Raw genomic sequence first — 19,022 nt, 5'->3', positions numbered from 1 at the left:
TCCGAGAAGATATGGGTCCCAGTTTAGTCCAACCCGCAATACCTGCCACTGCCACATTCGAGCTAAAGGGACACATATTGACCGCACTGAAGGACATCCCATTTTTCGGGAAAGATCATGAGGATGCTTTTAAGCATCTAGATGAAGTCAACGACATTGCAAATTACTTCAATGTCCCAAATGTCAACAGAAACACAGTCTTGCTTAGGATGCTTCCCATCACTTTCAAAGGAGCTGCTAAGGAGTGGTTAAAAGCACTCCCACCAGGTACAATCACCACTTGGGCTCAAATGCGTGAGCAATTCCTGGACCAGTTCTGCCCGCCATCCAAGATAGCCAAACTCAAGAAGGAAATAGCCAACTTTGAGCAACAATCGGGGGAGTCACTATACGAAGCATGGGAGCGGTACAAGGGCTTACTTAGAAATTGCCCGCAACATGACCTAAATGTGCAGCAAGAGATGTCAATCTTTTATGATGGGGTCAATGTGATGACAAGACAACTCCTTGATTCTCAAGGACCGTTGACAAAGAAAAATCCAAGGGAGGTTAAGGAGCTAATTGAAGAATTCGCGAAACACTCCCGCGAATACCATAACCTGAGGCAAGATGGAAGCAAAGGCGGTGGAGGGGCCCAAATTAAAGAAATTGCAGCTGTCATGGCCATGCTGAATAACATGGATCGCAGGATAACACAAATGGACCAGTCGATACATGCCATAAGAGTGGGGTGTGAGCGATGCAGTGGTCCACACTTGACCAAGGACTGCAACGTGGATGAGTTTGGGAACAGAAAAGCTCAAGTGTGCTACTCTAGTGGGGATAAGTTTGATGAGGACTAGAGGAAACCGAAAAAGGAGTAGCTGCCATATGAAGAGTATAAAAAGCAAAAAGAAGAGAGGTATAGGCAGACAGGTTGAGGCCTTTATCAAAAGGAGCAGCCACCAGCCGAGAAGAAACCCGACCTAGAGACCATTTTGATGAAGTTTATGGAGGCTTCGGAAAAGAGACACGATGCCACGGATTCCGCTATCATGGAACAACAAACATTGATAAAGAACCAGCAAGCCTCCATCCATAACCTTGAAGTACAAGTTGGTCAACTAGCCACTTTAGTTCATGAAAAATTGTCCCCGAAGAATCCCGAAGTAAAAGCCCAATCTCACGTAATGGCCATCGGCACTGAAGAAGATGCAATATCTGAGTTCCTGGAGGCGTTGGAAGAAGAACCGCAGCAGCTCAAGAAATTAAGGATCGAAAATGGAGAAAGTGCTGAACCAGGCTCGCCATAACATGGCACTCCTCTGGCCACGACGTGGCGCAAGTCTGAACAAAAATCCTTTGAGCCCATTCCAACTTATCATCCACCTCTGCCATTTCCCACCCGAGCTACCCTCAGTCAACTGGAGAAGGAGCATTTGGAGTTTGTTAAGCATGTGAAGGGGATCCCAATTAATACTCCCTTTGTTGAGTGCTTATCCAAAGCTCCCGAGAACCAGAAATTACTGCAAGACTTGATAGATACGCGAAGGCAATTAAAGAAGCAGTCTACAGTGATTCTAAGTGAGCAAACTTCAAAAGCTGTGTTGGGAGAAACACCAGAAAAGATGGGGGATCCTGGACGTCTCACTCTTCCATGTGAGTTTGGAAACAAAATGAAGGTAAATGCTTTAGCCGATTCTGGGGCTAGCATTAATCTAATGCCTTTTTCATTTTATCAAAAATTGGAGATTCAGAAGACGAAGGCTACAAAAATGAAGATTCACATGGCGAACCGTTCGATGACGCAACCCCGAGGCATAGTGGAGGATATTTTGGTAAAAATTGGAAAATTTGTTTTTCCAATAGACTTTATAGTCTTGGACATGAAAGAAGATCCGGATGTTCCGATAATCCTTGGTCGGCCATTGCTTAACACTGCAGGTGCCCTTGTTGATATCCGCAAGTCCAAGCTCACTTTGAGGGTGGGGGATGAACAAGAAGTCTTCGGGATAAGAGATGACTTTCAAGAAGATAAAGAAGAGGTGCTCACAATTAATGAGGAGAATGAACTAGAAGAGCTGGAAAAGCTTATGGAAGAAGAGATAAAGGCAGTTCATCAAGTCAAGAGGACAAAACCAAGGGCATCTGTTCCGTACTTGCTTGAAGTCGTAGCTTACAAGAGCCCGCCTTCTTGGGTGAGCAAAGAGGACGAGGAAATGATAAGTGATGAAGAGGAAGTCACTTCAAAAGAAACAAGGCCGGTGGTGAAAGAAGAGGAGAATGTTATTGAGTGCACGGAACAAACACAGGGCACAAAACGCAAGCTTGAAGAAGATGGAAAAGCTAAAATGGAAAATTCAAAGAAGGCGTATAAAAGGAGAGTTCAAGCTTATAAACGGCGGTTCAAGGAACAAAAGATCCTGGTGGTAGACTCTTCCGAAGAGTCAACGTAGAAGGCACGGAGTCTAGCTCAAGACTCCAAGAAAAAGAAGCGCTTCTCGGGACGCAACCCGAGTTTGGTTTGCATTTTCTTTTTAAATTTTTTTTCTTTCTTTTCATTTTAATTAGGAAAAACATCAATTCATCATCTAAAAACCGGTAATTAGTAGAGAATTAGCTGTAGGGAACTTTAAATAATGAATGATATGCAAAGAAATTAGTTAATATGATAAACATTATTAAAATTTTGCATCTGGCAGTTTCCACGACGTGGGCATAGCCCAGCCACGTCGTGGGTTAAAAAGGAATGCGCGATCTTTTAAAAAAAAAAGATTTAAGGTCCACGACGTGGGCATAGCCAGCCACGTCCTGGCCTTTAAAAATCAGGGGGGACCAATTGCTTAAAACCCTTTGACCGAGAAATCTCATCCCCACTTGGAGACTGCCGCACTCACGGGAACATCATAACCCCACAACCAATTTCCTATTATACTTCCAATTTCCTTGCAAGATCTTGCCAATTAATCCATTTGGTATGTGTTTTACTCATTATTTTGTAATTAGTTCTTCCAATTTCAAGTTTTCATAGTTAGGGTTAATATGATATATGAAATCGGTTGAATATAGTGGTTGATTTTAGATTAAATATCCCTTAAAAGGTCATAGGAACAAACCCCAACCATTGATTTTAGTAGATACAGCATGCATATAGTCCGATTTTGGATCTGTTCACGACGCGACCCACGACGTGGCGCAGCCTGGCCACGTCGTGACTTCTGTGAAAATTTTTAAACTGTTTAATGTGTTGGTTGTTTCCTGCTTTGGTTTGATTTTGTTTGCAGGAATGGGACCACGACGAGCTGTTCCACAGGAAGAAAACCCAATAGATGTGGCAAGCATACATCCTTTATGCCAGTTTCCTCAAAACATTCCCCGACTGTTGCTAACAACCTATGAGAATCGGCTTGGATGGTTATACATTAGGGAGTTTGCAATAGCCCCAATTATCGACTGGGGATGGCTTGGTAGAGTGGGAATGGTACCGGAACTAGAACGTTATTGGTCGAAGACTTATGTTGGAGATCAATTTTCGTTTACTTGTCACGGGTGGAGGAATTTATTTGCCATTCAAGAACCCGTGTACCGGGAATTATCGATGGAGTTTTTCTCTACCGTATGCTTCGAGGAACGCACCCTTGATGTCACCTACAAATGGGCACTTGTGTTTCGTTTGGGTGGTGTATGTCGTGAGTGTAGTCTTCAGGAATTTTCTTGGCGTATGGGGCTCTATACGGAAGTGGAGACGCAATCTCCGTTTTTTATCCCTTTCTTGCTTGGATGTGTGTGGGATTTTGCTCCGGGTACTTTGGATGTGCAGTTTTGGCGGGGCATTTCTAACCATGAGTACAACACTCGTGACTCGAGTGAGTCACAAATTCGGAATCCTGTTTTCCGATTTTTGCACCGTCTTATCACATTTTCAATCAATCACAAGCATCATGGTGATAAGTTCCCCATCCAGAATCTATTTTATTTATGGACTCTTATTACCCCGGGGGTTTGCTGTGATTTGCCTTATATGTTGGCGAGGTTTATGGGGAAGAAAGCGGCCAATTCTAGGCCCGGGAGCCGATCACTGGGGGGCATTTGGTTACTCGCCTGGCTAGGTCATATCATATTTTGACCCATGACTTTGTGAGGAATCTTACTCGATTCCCGGACACAGACTTGACCATTCAAGTTTTGGGTGTGATGCGAGCGGTGGTGAATATCGGGGGTCGTTTTGTTATACCCCCGATAGATGACGAGCAGGAGGAGGTGCAGCCGGGACAGCAACCACCAGCCAGACCGAGGCGTCGGAATGTGCGGGCTAGAGGTGAAGTCGAGCAAGAGAGTGCTGCTTCGCAGTATGTGCAAGGAGTGCCCACCGACCCTTTTCAGAGTCGGGTGGGAACGTATTTGGATAATCTACGGAGTCATGCCATTTACCATACCCAGCTTACTGAGGGTATTTATTCACATTTGGGAGTGACCCGACCACCTTCTATGCCACCACAGTATCCCTATTTTCCGATATGGGAGGAGCTATGGCGTCCGCAAAATGATGGGGCAGGGCCAAGTGGAGCACAAGATCAAGATGATGATTGATTTTATTTCTTTTGTTTTGTTTTTGAGTAGTTTTTTTTATGTTGACTTTGGTGTGTAAAACATTATTAAACTATGATGTTACTATTTGTTTCTTTTGGGTTGTTCTAATTTTTCATAATAGCATTGGAATTCTAAGGAGCGTAAAGGGTAATTATCTAGTCGTGTTTGTCTAGTCAAGGAAGCTTAGAGTCGTGAGTCGGAACCCACAATTCAAGATGAGTGTGGGGTATATTAGGAGAGAGGTTATCGTTGGGAAATATATTTGCATAGACGCGTCTGAAACCAGTTAGCCATTGGTCAAAGTTGCTAGAGTCACTAAAACAAATAAGCCATTTTTTTGCTGATGCTCAGTTTCCACGACGTGGAATCCTTGTGCCACGTCGTGGCGCTCTTACAGTTTGAAGAAATTCAGCATTTTGGTGATTCGCAGTTTCGACCCATATCGCGATGTGGCTAGCTACCTGCCACGACGTGACCCGTTTATCATTGTCACATTTTTCCTTACAAATACCAACTTTGAAGAATTGAAGTTTCGAGTCGTACTCCACCAGTTCTACACCAAGTTTCTATTTTTGGAAGTCCAATTGCACATATTCCACACTTTTGGAGATGCTCACACCACTATCCTAGGGGAGTCTGTTCCTTTTTCTCCCTTTTCTTTAATTTTGATTTATTTTTCTGCATACAATGAGGGCATTGTATGAAATAAGTGTGGGTTAGGGGTAGAAAAAGTAAATTGCAAAAGTAAATTGCTAGAAAATTTTGAAATTCAATTTTTTTTTAATAATTGAATCTAGTAATAATAATTTGAGCTATAATTGCTAGTATTATGCGGGATGATCCGATGAAAGTTCAAATGTTTAGTTGAGCCAATATACGTTATAGTGCATTTGTGGCCTCCCTTATTTTAGTGAAATCATGGAACAAAAACATAACCCCGCTTGGTTTGAGGGATGCAATATGTTTAGCAGCCTAAACCTGAAATGTATCCAGGAAAATTATTATCATTAGCCAATAAAGGTTGAGGTTGAGCGCCTCTGCTTAAGCATGTAGGTTTTGAGTGAAAAAGTGAGGTACATGTAATATATAAAAAAAAAGAATTACGAAAAAAAAAGTGTGAAGAATTTTGGAGCAAATAAAGTAAAGATCAGAAGATCAAAATTCTCAAGAAATCCAAAAAGTTTTTGATACCAGAAATCAAATCAACAAAGGTGGTGAATTCAAAGAAATCAAAGATCAAATGTCAAAGAAATGAAGAATTCAAAAAGAAGCTCCATAGTGGTATCAATGATTGTAATTCTAGATTATGTATGCTTAGGTTGCTCAACTAAAAATACCTTGAGGTTAGGAGGTTTTCTGCGGATGGATTCGGAGGGTTGCATAAAATGAGCATTGTTCGGAAGAAGTGGGCGAGTGTTTATGAAGATTGTGAGTATTTAAAGCATGGGGGGGGGGGGGGGGGTACTTTAGGAAAATTTTAGACACAAGTGCATGCGTTGAGGTTTTGACATAATGGCTGAACTAGAGTCGGATTGTTCTGTGTGGTGTTAGTAATTAAGAATTAAGTTTAAATTTGCTTGAGGGCAAGCAAAGCTTAAGTGTGGGGTATTTTGATATTACCATATTTATACTTATTTTTAGGCAATATTTAAGTGCATTTTTGTTAATAAATTGATAATATGTTTAAGAATAATGATACTTATGAGTTTAAATTGTTATTTTCAGTCAATACCAAGGATTTTCGAAGAGAGGGACCAAACGTGACAAAATGAGGAACATGGAAGGCTTGAAAGACAAGAAAATAATAAATTCACGATAAGCGCTCAATTCACGACGTGGCGATGACGCCCACGACGTGGCACGGGTGTTCCAGAAGATAAATATCGCGACGCGGAGGATTTCCTTGAAGGATACGAATTTCTTGAAGCCCACGACGTGGCGCATCTGGCCACGACGTAGCGCGGGTTTTTGAGGATTATATAAGTCCTTCTGATTATTACGAGAATAAGGACTTTTGGCAGAAGAAAAAGAGTTCCAGGAGACGAATAAGAACGAAAGAAAGGTTCTGGAAGAGGGTTTTCAACACCAAAAGAAGTAAAGGTTTATTTTTAGTTAAATAAGAACATGTCTTTCATTAGTTTTAGCTGTGTTGATTTATCTGCTATGATGAGCAGCTGAATCTAGCTACTCTTGTTTAGCTAGATGAAGCTTTGAAATTATGAATAGTTATATGTTTATGGATTGAATTTAGTTGGTAAAGAAATTGCTTGTGTTTGATTTGTATAACCGAGCATGCTATTATTTGTTTATCTATTTGCTTAATTGCATGTCCTGTGTAGCTTAGTGATCATTAAACTGCATGAACCTGTTTACCTAATAATTCAGTGAACATTGAATTGTTAGAGCTAGGATTGACCAATCTTAGTTAACCATTAGAATAAATAAAGCTTAGCTGTGCTAGAGAACGTGTATTGTGACCATAATTGCGTTTATACAACAAATCTTACATAGCATATTTACATTCATAATTAGTTATGTGTTTAATTATGTGTGAACATACATGGTTTGACATGAATTAGTTAGTTATTGGTAAGATAGAACTAAATTACTAATACAACTAAAAACCAACTTAATAATCCGTAATCATTAGCTAACCATAAGGGAGAAGTGGATTCAAAACTAAACAAGAGTGTGTTTTTAATTATTGAATTTGAATTAAGTTCATCTGATCTTGTAAAACCAGATAAAAACCATTATTAAACTTGTTAATAAATTAGGTCAATTTAATAAGTAAGTAAATTAATTAGAACACCGTTCCCTGTGATCGACACCCGACTTACCTAAGTTATACTGTAATCTGACTAGGTACACTGCCTATAAGTGCATAGATAGTCTAAGTTTGTTAGGTTATATATATTAAAATTAGTGGGTACTTTTGTGCACATCACAATTCTCACCGAATGATCAAATTCCTCCTCGTTGGGGAGGAGATGACCCATTGATAATACAAGCCTTGATAAGAAATGAAACAATACACAGGGTGTATGTAGCCGAAGAAAGCGTCTCATATATCATGTTCGAACATTGTTTCAGACAACTCCCTCCCCAATGGAAGGAAGGGCTTGAACCATCGCCAGGAAGATTGATTGGCTTCGCCAGGCATAGTGTTATACCGTTAGGAGAAATCTATTTGCCCCCACAACATCATACATGGAAGAACAACAATGCTCAAATTCAGATCCTTTACCTCAACATTCGATGGATTAATCAAATTCCCCAGATAAATGGGAATAACTACTATCAAATCCATCATGAGAAATAAATTCGAGTATAATCAGGTCATGGCACCCGAAGAAATCACAAGAAAGGAAGAAAGATCAAGAGAAAAAGAATAATAAGCGAAAGAGACGATACATGACAAGTACCCACACTAAAAGGTCGGCATTGGCACCACACGACTCGGCCAGACGAGAGAAGAACTACTTTTTACGACAATGCAAGCACATCTTCGCATGGAAAACCAACAGACATGGTTGGGATAAATCGAGAAATAATATAACACAACCTTAGTATCAGAACGGGTAGGACGGTAGTGAAACAAAAATTGAGGGGACAGGTTGGAGATAGGAACAAAGCGATAAACATGGAAGTAAACAAACTCATCCAAGCATGTATTCTCAGAGAGACCACCTTTCCCTCCTAGAGAGCCAACCAATTATGATCTGGAAACACGATAGCAATTGGAGAATATATATATATATATATATATATATATATATATATATATATATATATATATATATATATATATATATATATATATATATATATATAGACTACACAGACCTCAATAAAGCTTTAACAAAAGATTGTTACCCACTGCCCGAGGTAGACTAGAAAGAGGAATCGCTAGAAGGTTTCAAGTGGAAATGTTTCTTGGACGCATACAAAGGATACCACCGGATATGGATGCGAAAAGAAAACGAAGAGAAAACATCATTTTTCATAGATCACAACATTTTCTGCTACCAAAAAATGCGTTTTGGACTCAAGAACATGGGGGCTACTTACCAATGATTGGTTGACAAGATTTTCCAAAACTAAATCGGAAGAAACAATGAAGTATATGTTGAAGACGTGGTCATCTAGAGTACGAATGACATCGCCTTGTTACGAGACGTTGAGGAAACCCTCAAAACACTATAAAAATCGCAAATGAAGCTCAATCTAGCCATGTGTACATTCGGGGCGGAAAAAGGATAACTTCTAAGGAATTATATTACGAGAAAAGGGATACAACCAAACCCAATCAAGGTAAAAGATCTTCTGGAAACCAATCCCCCAAGAAGTATGAAAGAAATGTAAGGATTAAATGGATAAATAACAGCACTTGGACGCTTCATCCCAAAGTCAGCCGAGAAATCCATTCCATTATTCCAAACAGTAGAAGTATGTGTCGATAAAAGCAACTTCAGATGGAAAGAAGAAGCAGAACAAGCGTTAAAGCATCTAAAGACAGCTCTCCAAAAGCTCCCAATGTTGTCCAACTCAATACCAGACAAAACGTTGTCCATATACTTAGCCACTTCCCAAGAAACCATTAGTGCGGTCCTGGAAATCAAAAGAGATAGGAAACAATTGCCAATTTAGTTCGTCGGTATAGCCTTACAAGGACCGAAACTAAACTATCCACCATTAGAGAAACTAGTTTTATCCCTAGTCCATGCAGCTAGAAGGTTACGAAGAAACTTCCAGGCACACCACATTGAAGTCCTCACCACTCAACCCATTTTCCAAATCTTGTACAGGCAAAAGAAATATGGCCGACTAGCTAAATAGGCGATCAAACTCGGTGAACATGACATGGAATATAGACCACGAGTAAACATGAAGGCACAAGCCCTGGCGGATTTATTAGAGGAATTTCCCACAACTGAAAAGCCGCAACACATTACAAAAAAGAGAGTTGCACAAACATACCTTCAAGAGGGGAAAATGACTTGTTGGACTTTATACACCGATGGAGCTTCTAGGAAGGAAGTATCAGGAGCGGGGATGCTACTAAAAATCCCGACAAGCGAAGAAATCACATATGCGTTACACTTCGATTTCCAATCATCCAACAACGAGGCTGAACATGAAGCCTTGTTGGCAGGTATGCTCCTGGTGAAAGAAATGGAGGCAGAAATGGTGGAAGTACTAAGTAATTTCATGCTAGCAACGAACCAAATCAATGGACTTTACGAAGTGCGATATGGAAGAATGTCGAAATGCGTAAAAGCCGTAAAGCACTTAGCTGGAACCTTCAAACACATCACCGTCAAAAAAGTGTTGAGATCCGAGAACAAGCAGGCTAACATGCTAAGAAAACTGGCATCCACATCCTTCGAGCACCTAACAAAAAAAAGGTATTTGTCAAAGTCCTTCATGAAAGAAGCAATGACAGTCAAGAAGTCGTCGCGCTAGGGGCCAAAAAGCCAAATTGGATGACGCCATACTTCGATTACTTACTAAATGGTGTTCTCCCAGACGACAAAATTGACACAAGAAAGATAAAAACCGAATCACCCCAATACACCATCTGTGAAAAAAATGCTATGCAGAAAAAGCTACTCGGCCCCATGGTTGAAATGTGTGTCACAACAAGAAGGCATGATCATACTACAAGAAACGCACACAGGAGAAACAGGTGCACACCAATGAGCCAGAGCGCTAGCCGGAAAAATCTTTCGCCTTAGAGTCTATTGGCCTGACGTTTACAAAGATGTTGCAGCATCGACAAAAAAATATAAAGAATGCCAAACCTCTGTGCCAATATAGAACCCACTGTCCACATTGCTAACAAGGCTATCTAGCCCGTGGCCTTTCCACAAATAGGGAATAGACATTGTAGGACTTTTCCCAGAGACCCCAGGGAAGGTCAAGTTTCTGATTGTAGCAATTGATTACTTCACAAAGAGGATATAAGCAAAACCACCGGCATGCATAAATGGTCGCAACATGATCAAATTCGTATGGAAAAACATTCTCACTCGCTTCAAAACTTCAAAGACACTTGACAACGATAGCGGTTTACAGTTCGCTGAGAACCCCTTCTGGAAATGGCACGAGGAACACAACATACAACAACGGTTCACCTCCGTGGCCCATACACAAGCCAATGTGCGAACAGAGGTGCCGAACAGGACCTTAATAACCAAAATAAAAAAGCAATTGTGCAAAAAGAAAGGGAATTTGGTAGATAAAGTACCCATAGTGTTGTGGTCATGCATAACAACCACTCATGTCAAAACATAAGAAACACCTTTCAGCCTGGCATATGGCATAGAAGCTGTTCTACCACAAGTATTGCTCATAGAAACTCCACGAGTAGAATTCATCAACAACGATAAAAACGAAGGAGATCTTCGAATCAGTATTGACTTAACAGAAGAAAAGCGTGAAACAAAATCATCCCATCAGGTGACATACAATGTAAGTGTCGAAAGATTTTGTAACATGCGAGTAAGAAAATGAGCATTCAGGGTAGGTTAGCTGGTGCTGAGAAAAAATGAAGCAAGCCATGGCGAACCAAGAGGCAAGCTGGGAACAACATTGGAAGGACCGTACAAGGTCACAGAGGCCCTCCGGAATGGCTCGTATATCCTAGATACATTGGAAGGAAAGCCTGTCCCTAGAACTTGGAACGTCCAGAACTTACATCGTTTCCATTACTAATGTCAACACCCAAGAGAACCAAACTATGTTTTTTTTGCATTTACTTTCTACATCTTTTACTGTTCAAAAACATGTAAGATGGGAATGGTTGATTACCCTCTCCTCATGGTATGGAATCAATGAAATTTCCTCTATTAGCTAAAAATATTTAAGTGCACAACGATTGTAAGCTCGCTTGTGATAACAATACGAAAAATGGTTCCAAAGCCCTTGGCTTTGACCTGCCATACATTTTGAGGCCAAATGCCTCGACTTACATTTTGATACGACAAACAGTTCATGTTAATGTTACCATGAACGGCCACGTGAAATGTAACAGAAAGTAAAAACGAGATGTTATCTCACCAGAACCTTGGCCAAGGCCCGACCTTGGCCTGAGTAATCCAGCACCGGGGTGCCAGTTCGTTCCCCTTCACGAGGAAAGAATATTCCCCGTGATCTTCTCATTCACTCACGACTAATCAGCATGTGACAAGAAGCTTAGGTGACGCCCAAAACTGACGTCACCAGGTAGTTAGTGAACGTAGGCGTGATTCTCCCAGTCAGAGGTGACCACATCTCACACTCATTGGGCGAGGTCCCCATGATCCGTTAGTAACTGGTATAAAAGGATCTCTTCCGCCTCAAGGAAGGGATCCATCTTCTCTTTCACAAGTTTTACCCTAAAGTTCTCTCTCTTAGAAAACTAACTTGATCGTCGAAGTGATGTCCCGAGAGAACACCCAGACGTCCTTTAACGATTCTTCTGTGTAGTGTTCTCAGGAAAGCTTCCAGGATAGATCCAGCGTCTGGCATCCCAACCCCTATAGAGCATGTCACAACATTTGGCACCATCTGGACGTATCCTCAGAGTGATACAACCAATAAATGATGCTGGCTCTTAGCAAATGGGTGATCTAAACCTTACATCATCTATGACTGTAGCAAATGACCTGTTTCAAACATTGATGATGGTAACCAACAACCATCACTGTGAGTGTAGAACATAGGCCCCAACCCAGTTGCTTATGGAACAGATCCCACTGATTACGGAGTCAATACTCCAGTGCATTTTCTGGCAACGGTTGTTGGATGGTTCACTTGCTCAGATGGTGATATCGCATCTCGATCTATTGCAGAGGCCTTTGTATGACTGCATGGAGGTACTCACTACCTCTAACTCTCATAAGAGGAACACACCTCACCATGCGGAGGACGAGATAAAGTTACTCTCGAGAAACCTACTTAATATTAGTTTCTCGAGCAGCGATCCCAGACCATCGAACTGGGATCCACGAGACCCACTCCTCATATCTGGATTCATTTTTAACATGAAAATCCATCGGATATACATTGGCAATGGTAGTTGCTCTGATATACTCTATGAGCATTGTTTTAGGCAACTACCAAATGCGTGGAAGGAGGGGCTACGACCCCCAACCGGTGGGCCATTGGTAGGATTCAGCAGACGTAGTTTGTGGCCGTTGGGCATTATTCTGCTGCCCTTAACGTTGGTCAGTCACGACGAGAGGGACCGAATCACACGAACAATCAGATTCTCCGTGATCCGATATCCAACAGAACACAATATTATGCTCGGACGATCGACAATCTCCTTACTCCACCTCGTACCATCAACGATCCATGGCATCATTAAATTTAGCACATGCCAGGGATCAGTAACGGTCCTCGCCACAAACACCAGGGCATATCATTGCCACCAGATCATAGCCGCTCCATATCTTGTGCGAGAACCAAAGAAGTCCAAGGATGGATGCTCTACCGAGCAACACCAGATAAACATGGAATATCCAGAACAGCTCGTACGAATCGGTTCTCACTTAACAGACAAGACCAGGGCACGACTGGTAGCACTCCTGAAGCAATACTCCACCGTTTTCACCTAGAAACCAATAGGTCTAACAGGCGTTGATCGACAAGTTATAGAACGGAACATTGCTATAAACGCAGAAGTGGCTGATCTCGTGAACACCGACATACTTAGGGAGGTAATGTTCCGAAAATGGATTGCAAATCCTATCATGGTAAAGAAAGCCAATGGATCATGGAGAATATGCATTGATTACTCAGACCTTAACAACGCCTGTCCAAAGGATTGTTATCCTCTATCGGAGATTGATCAGAAAGTCCAATCGCTCGAAGGTTTTCAGCTCAAATGTTTCCTTGATGCGTACAAGAGCTGCCATCAGGTACAGATGAAATGAGAAGACGAGGCGAAAACTACCTTCCACACTGAAAAGAACACTTTCTGCTACCAGAAAATGTCATTTGGACTAAAAAATGCAGGTGCTACTTATCAAAGGCTCATGGACAAAGTATTCACCGATCAAATTGGTAGGAACATCGAAGTCTATGTCGATTACATGGTAGTTAAGTGCCGCAATGAAGAATCATTACTCCACGATGTGGAAGAAACTTTCCAAATGGTAGCTAAAGCGAAGATGAAGTTAAACCCAACTAAGTGTACCTTCGGGGTAGAGGAAGGGCAATTCCTTGGGTACCAGATATCCAAGGAAGGAATTCTACCCAATCCCACCAAAATCCAGGAGTTTCTCGAGTCAAAGACCCCTCACAACCTCAATGGTGTACAGGAGATCAACGGTAGGTTGACGACATTGGGAAGATTCATCACCAAATCCACAGAAAAAGCGTTTCCCCTATACCAAACACTTAAAGGGTGCCTAGACAAAAAGCAGTTCAAGTGGACAAAAAAAGAAGATGTGGAATTGCAACAACTGAAAGATGCCTTACACCAACTACCGCCTCTCGCCTGCCCGGTACCAGGGGAAACACTACAACTGTATTTAGCAGCGTCCAAAGAAGCTATCTCCTCTGTGTTAGCGATGGAGAGGGAAAGAAAGCAGGTTCCCGTCTATTTTGTTAGTAGGGCCCTACAAGGACTAGAGGTCAATTACCCATCCTTAGAAAAGCCAGTCCTCGCCCTGGTATATGCGGTCAGACACCTACGGAGGTATTCAAGCCCACATGGTGGATGTTCTGACTAGTTATCCAATAAAGCAAGTGCTGCTAAGGCTGGAAAAGTCTTGGCGCCAGGCCAAGTGGGCCATAGAATTAGGCGAACATGATATACGTTACCACCCCGAACTAGCATCAAGGCCCAAGCCCTCACATACTTCTTGTTCGAAATTCTAGATACGATTAAAGGAGTGTTGACGGCAATCTCTGTTGATCCTTTAGAGCCTGAAGCCGACAAGGAACTTTGGAAGTTATACACCGATGTCGCAGCAAGTAAGGGAGGCTCATGCGCAAGCCTGATTCTACAAATCCCCAAGGGTGAAGAGATTATTTACGCGCTGTGATTCGACTTCCAAGTATCAAAAAACGAGGCAGACTACGAAGCACTCCTAGCAAGTCTAGGGTGGTCAAGGAGGTTGGTGCAAAACAACTAGCGGCCCTTAGTGATTCATTATTTATCATAAACCAGATAAATCGAACATATGAGGCAAAAGATTCAAGGATGCATAAATACCTAGACCCAGTCCGCAACCTGACCAACACTTTCAAATGTTTCTCAATAAAACAAATCCCTCGGGGAAAGAATGCAAGGGGGGATGCTCTCAACAACCTAGCCTCAAATACATACGATCACTTAACAAAGAAAGTGCTAGTTGAAGTGCTCCCAGAGAGAAGCATCGATAACCAATGGGTAAACACAGTGTCAATTACACCAGAATGGAATAAACCATACGTCAATTATCTACGCCATGGTGTGTTCCTAGATGACTCAGAAGAGGCGAGAAATGTCAAGATCAGTGTGTTACATTTTGCAATCAGAGACAACCAACTGTACCGACGAGGGTATTTAAGCCAATGCTGAAGTGCATCTCTAAAATAGAGGGCAGACGTTCCTAAAAGAAATTCATTCTGGAGACGTGATAGTGCATGAAGGCGCTTAAGCACTCACAGGCAAAATACTCCGCCTAAGAGTATATTAGCCAGATGTCTACAACGATGATGCAACCCTAACCAAGAAATGCAAAGAATTCCAGGCATTCGCTCCTTTCCAAAATCAACCGGCCATGCCGTTGACCAGCATCACCAGCCCCTGGCCTTTTCTCCAATAGGGGATTGGCATAGTGGGACCTTTCCCACCAGCACCAAGGGGTGTGAAATTTTTGTTAGTATACGTGGAGTATTTCACTAAATGGATAGAAGCAAAACCACTAGCTACCGTTACTGGAAAGCAAATGATAAATTTCATGACAAAGAACATCTTGGATCATTTTGCCACTCCTAGAATCCTCATAAGTGACAACAGTGTCCGATTTGAAGGAAGTACCTTCAAGGAGTAGTGCGAAGACAAGAAAATCCATCGCCGGTTCACATCAGTAGCACACGCTCAGGACAACGCACATACTAAGATTTCAAACAAAATCATAGTCAATGGTTACTCAAATCAAAGTCTGCTTGGGTGGAAGAGCTCCCGACCATGATGTGGTCATATTACACCACAACAAGGTCAAGCACGGGAGAAACCCCATTTAGTCTACCTTATGGGACAGAAGCAGTCCTCCCCTTGGAAATAGTGGCAGGATCCTTGCGAATAGAAAGTTTCGAGAAAGAGGCCAATGAAGAGAGGCGACACCGGGACCTGGACATGCTCGAAGAAAAAAGTGAGGTTGCACAGATGCTCCAAACACTATACAAATCGTGCACCGTGAACTATTACAACCGCCAAGTCCGGAGAATTTCAAAGTTGGAGAATGGGTGCTAAGGAAAAACGAGTCCAGTCATGCCGAGCCATTAGGGAAACTCGGTGTTACTTGGGAGGGACTATACAAAAAATTTTGGAATCCCATAAGAATGGTGCTTATGCCCTAGAAGCTCAAGATAGGCGTGCCATTCCAAGAACTTGGAATCCGCAGAGCCTGCATAATTTTTATTCTTAAAACTAGTGTTAAAGATAGATTCAATGCTAGCAAAGGCATTGCATATTAGTTTTGACATGTAAATTACTTTACTACTTTCAGTCTTATAACACTCTAACAACAAAACTAGAATAAAAAGAAAGGGCAATTCAGATGCTCCTTACTTTCAAGCTTGAAAAGTAAAACAAAGAGGTTGTGTACATATATTGTGTGACAACAAGGATTGATCATCCAACGTCACACGAGCGAAATTGTTACAAGGAGGCAACCAAGGAGTTTGTATAAAAAAGGCTCATAACCTTTCTCCCAAAACATGTTCATCAATTACAATATAGAAAACATACGTATGAACATGTGATATAAGTGTAGAAGAATCATAACCTTCCACTAATGAGGAAAACAAAACCGGGTGAGCCTCAAGATAACGATCTTAGCTACACTCAGGGTCTTTAAGCAGCAAATTAGAACACATTTCTCAAAGACCAACATTAGTAAAGCATATGGAGTTCACCAATAAAAGAACTCAAACCATTGGTACAAGCAAACCCTGTGTAAATACCATGTGATGACCAACATAAACTATACATGAGGCAACCAATCAAACAACATGTGCGGTAAAAAGAAACATTCATACCCACAAGTTAAAAGTGAGCATTGTCAAAGGTGCCAGACTCCCAGACTTTCAGGATGCCACTGAGGGTAGCAAAATACAAAAAACAAACAAAGACATAAAAAATATTGTTCATAGAGATTACATCAAAACAAATCAAGCAGGCGGCACTACTTGTGGGCAGGAGTGTTACCATCAGCAGGGGAAGAGTTTGGGCCTGGGCCCAATCCAACGATCTGAGCGTCTTGGCAAAGATCACGGAGCCCGGCTATCTCTAGACTACCCAGGCGAAGATAGCCAGCAAAATCTATTTCAGTAAAAGCTGCCATGGCATCTTCCATCTCTTGGATCTTGGTGGCCATGTCCACCTCAACCTCTGGGTTAAACTCCCCGACAATCGCCAGCTCCTTTGCAGCTCTCTTTCCCTGCTCCACACCTGATGCCACACAAGCTGCCTGCACCTGAACTAAACCCTAAAGAAATTGAGGGCTCTCGATCACCCTCTCCACCACCCGGCAGAGCCCGTCGCTAAGTATCCACGAAATTTCCTTCTCCAACGTTCCTTTTGCAGCATTCTCAGTAACCAGATCGACCTTTAGTTTCGCCGTCCGCTCGCTTAGACCGGCATTCTCCAAACTGAAGGATCCCATGTAATCATTCAAGAACCTCACCCCTTCTTACAGCTTTGCCACTTTTTCTTTTAATCTTTCCTTCTCGAGCAGCGTCACCTCCTGCTTGGCCACCTAGCTACGCTTTTCGGCTTCTATCTTTGCCACCTAGGTTTTCAGCTCTTCACATTCAATGCTCTTCCTGTCAGAGTCAGACTGCATGGTCTCCATATTGGAGATACTTTCAACAGCTGCGACCAAGTAAGATGACACTTGGGCCGCGGCATAGTGCAAGTCGTCAACCATGTGCTCATCTGACAGGACAGTTAAGACCTCGGTTGTAGCAGGAGCAAAAAGCATGCCGACACCACTCAATAGCGGTGTCTTGATCGGAGACAAGGTCTTGGGAAGTTAGCCTCCAAGCTGGCTTGTAGGCATCCGGATGAGAACCTACAAAAAGGGGGATGGTTGCGGTTTTACCAGAGGAAGTTGGTGCGAGACCTTGGGAATGCAAAAACCCAGTCTCCGCCTTGTCTCCTCCTAGAGTAGGGACAAGGCTGGTCTTGTCGGTACTTTCTTCTTCTGTACGAGTGGGCAGTTCAGTCACCCTGATTTATGCCCCCTCTAGCATATTCGAAGCACTTTCTTCGGGGGCACTATTGGACCTCTTGGTACCCCTATTAAGAAACTCAGATTACGTTTCTTATGAAGAGGGAGCCCGATGATAGCCATCTCAATTCAACTACTTGAAGAGGATTCCAAGAAAGCAAAACGCCTCTTGACACGGCGAACACTCCCCGGGGACCCGGAAGGTGTAGGATCCTTTGAGAAACGGTGTGATAACAATGTCCTGCAAATCTAGATCCTTGCTGGCGCCAGTAGCACTATCAGAACCGATGGCATCCTCGATTCCTTGACCAGAAACAGGCCAGAAACAGGGATGGAAGACCCTCCACAAGATCGACATCGCGAACTGAAGTTCACCATCGTACAGACCCTGAAGAGCTTTCTTTAAAGTAACAACCTCCTCCACACCTGGCAACAAAACAAAAAACAACATCGGTTAATCAAAATTCCGATTTAAACGTGCTTTACCGATTAAAAAGATGGGAAGGAGGGCAAGAGAAAATAGTATGAGAAGCACAATACCCTCTTTCTCGACGAAAATTTTGGGAATCTTCTCGCAAGCCCTTCAAACAGCGCTCATTCCGTCAGCGGCCAAGAAGCAGTCAAGCTAATCTTCACCAGTGATGCTAATCTTCTCTAGGACATCAGTCGGTTCCTTATCAGCACTAAAAAGTGTTGGAGCATGATCGGTGTACACCTTAGCCCTTGGGTAACTGAACACCACAAGGTCACTGTTCACCCATAGAAACTTCTCCTACTTGTTTTTCTTGGACTTTTTATCGTGGATAAGAGTAGGGACTCCCCGCCGACGATAAAGGGTTCAATTCACCGACTGAGTAAAGACATTGAAGAAGTACTTGAATATCAGAATAGTTGGCAGGGGGCCTAGGGCTCGGAAGTGGAGTTCAAAACTCACTATCTTGTTTATAGCTATATGGGTCAACTCACTCATAGAAAACCCATATTCCTCGATAATCAGGTTGAAGAAATTTGTAATAGGCA

At 42.3% G+C, this 19,022-nt stretch overlaps 1 non-coding gene across 1 annotated transcript; it reads right to left on the bottom strand.

The window, feature by feature from the left end:
* Positions 1 to 338: 338 nt before the first annotated feature.
* On the bottom strand, positions 339 to 445 carry LOC111899491 (small nucleolar RNA R71). Its single transcript, XR_002852942.2, has one exon. It is a non-coding gene; the product is annotated as a small nucleolar RNA R71 (small nucleolar RNA).
* Positions 446 to 19,022: the final 18,577 nt, after the last annotated feature.

This window comes from Lactuca sativa, chromosome 1, assembly GCF_002870075.4.
Source record: "Lactuca sativa cultivar Salinas chromosome 1, Lsat_Salinas_v11, whole genome shotgun sequence".
NCBI classification, from domain to species: Eukaryota; Viridiplantae; Streptophyta; class Magnoliopsida; order Asterales; family Asteraceae; genus Lactuca; species Lactuca sativa.
This window is presented reverse-complemented; position numbering and strand designations above follow the sequence as displayed.